Below are 2478 nucleotides of genomic sequence, written 5' to 3'. Positions count from 1 at the left end.
TAAAGTTTCTTATTCCCTTGCCTCGTGTTGCTTGCTTGTGATTAGTCTTTTCCATCTCACCAGACTGTATTTTTTTTTTGTGTTACCATGCCACAAGAAATTTCTCCTAGTAGCATCCAACCTCTTCTCCACGACTCCACCTTGGAAGGGAGTGGAAATAGAACCACAACATATGTAGGCAAGACATCGAACACTGAGTTTATCAGAGTGGTTCTGCCTCCAAGTTATAGATACTGTGCCTTCTGTCTGGAATTTTTTTTGTCACAGTTACCAGTACATCATTCCATATCTCCATTGCTTTTGTCTTTGATCCTAGAGCCAATCCCAAATATTTTGTAGGTAATGTTCCCACCTCACACCCTAGGACACCAGCTAAAATAAGAGTTTCTGCACCTTCATTTACATGATATACCTTACTCTTCTCCGAATTTATATATAACCCTGAAACAACTTCAAGCAAGATCAATACTAATCTTTTGTGTCTGACATTCCCTTGGTTAGCTTCACAAAAAATTAATGTGTCATTAGCATAAGGAGGTAGGTGATGACTAAAGCTATTTGTCAATCTGGTGTTTATCTGAAATCCCCTGATCCAACCATTTCTAGTAGCTTTCTCCATCATGTTGTTTAGCCCCCTCCAATGGCAATAATGAATCAAAAAGGGGACAAGAGGTCTCCTTGCCTGGGTTCCCTCTTTTTTTTTTGATAATGGTAACTTTACTTCTATATATCCACAGGTGTACTACAACCAAAGTGTAGTTCCCCTTTAAAAGTATTACAACTTACAACTTATAATTCAATTCTATGCCTTACAAAAAGTTTAAAACATCACAAATATCTTCTGTTTGAGCTAATAGTTTTTGCTCACACCAAAAATAAAAAAGGCCTAAACAATTCATTTTAAGATTCTGAATGTTGTTCTGAGTCCCCTCAAAGCACCTTTTGTTCCTCTCAATCCAAATTGACCACCAAATGCATGCTCGGACGATCTTCCATTTTTCCTCCTTGCTCACATTACCATCCATATTCCAGCATCTTAGAACGTCTGCAATGCTTCCAGGTTTCACCCAACTAATCCCTTTCAAACTGATGAACATCCTCCAAAGCTGGTCTGTCCATTTACCGTGCAAAAAAAGATGGTTGATTGTCTCAGCTTGTTCCCCACATAAAAAACACCCAGCAGTTAGTTGGTGACCCCTTTTGTTCAGATTATCATGAGTTAACACTGCTTCTTTGGCCAAAAGCCAGATAAAACAGTTAACTTTGTAGGGAATTTTTGGTTTCCATATCATCTTCCAAGGCCAATCTCTTTCCTTCCCCACTTCTACATTTAGCTCCCTGTATGCAGATTTGACAGAAAAAATTCCCTTACTGTTTCTGTTCCATTCTAGTCTGTCCACTTCTTCAGTTAGATTGTTGAATCTTGCTACTGAGTTATAGAATTCTGTTATCCTCCCGATCTCCCAATCATTCAAATATCTCCTTAGATATAGATTCCATCCTTGTCCAGTCCACATCATGGCAACTGTGGCTTGTTGTTGCTGGCTTAGAGTGTTGCGGACTTACTTTTAGCACCCAAAGGCATTCCAAGATATGTAGTTGGAAGCTCCCCTACTCTTCCTCCTAATTTCTAATTTGCTTGCTAGAGCATCTATCTCACTGACTGTGTTGATAGGATATATAAAACTCTTCCCCACCCAGAGACTGCTTCAAAAATTATGAAGATGACCCTCAGTATCAGAACTTGTTCCTCTTTTGTTTCACAAAATACTAAGGTATCATCTGCATACTGTAAGTGTGTTACTTCTAAACTGTTTGTCTCGCTCAATTGGAAACCTCTAATCCACCTTTTCCTTCTTGCTTTATTCAGTAAATTGCTCATGCCCTCCATTGCCACTATGAATAAAATGGAGACAAGGGATCACCCTGTCTCAAACCTCTCTAGGATGAAAAGAATCCGTTTGGTTCCCTGGTAATTAGCACTGAGAATTTGATTGTGCTAATGCAATGCTCTATCCACTTGATCCACCTAAATGCAAATCCCATCTTCTCCATTAGCTTTAGCAGAAAATTCCAATTCAAGTGGTCATATGCCTTCTGAATGTCCAGCTTGCACATAAGACTTTCCTTGAAGCCTTCTATTTGCAACCACCAGTTCTCGAACTTGAAATAAGACTTTGATGCTTTACACTCTCCACATTGCAACATAATGGGGGTGTGATCTGAGGTGATTCTTTGTAGAACGTACTGCTTAATGTATCTGAAGCTATCATCCATCTCATCAGAAATGAGTATTCTGTCCAATCTTGCTGCACTGTCATGCCTATCTCCTTTCTTCCATGTTTACTTTCCCCCTTTCAAATCCAAATCCTCAAGTTCCATGTCCTCAATGAACTCTGATAAGTCAGACATGGCTCTGTTGATTCTTCTGCAATTCTTCTTTTCTGATGGATGCCTAGTTGTGTTGAAGTCCCCACA

This window comes from Solanum verrucosum, unplaced genomic scaffold (genome assembly GCF_900185275.1).
Source record: "Solanum verrucosum unplaced genomic scaffold, falcon-dt-bn FXZP01000274.1, whole genome shotgun sequence".
Classification (NCBI taxonomy): Eukaryota; Viridiplantae; Streptophyta; class Magnoliopsida; order Solanales; family Solanaceae; genus Solanum; species Solanum verrucosum.
The sequence above is the reverse complement of the archived record's forward strand: the minus strand, read 5'-3'. Positions refer to the sequence as shown.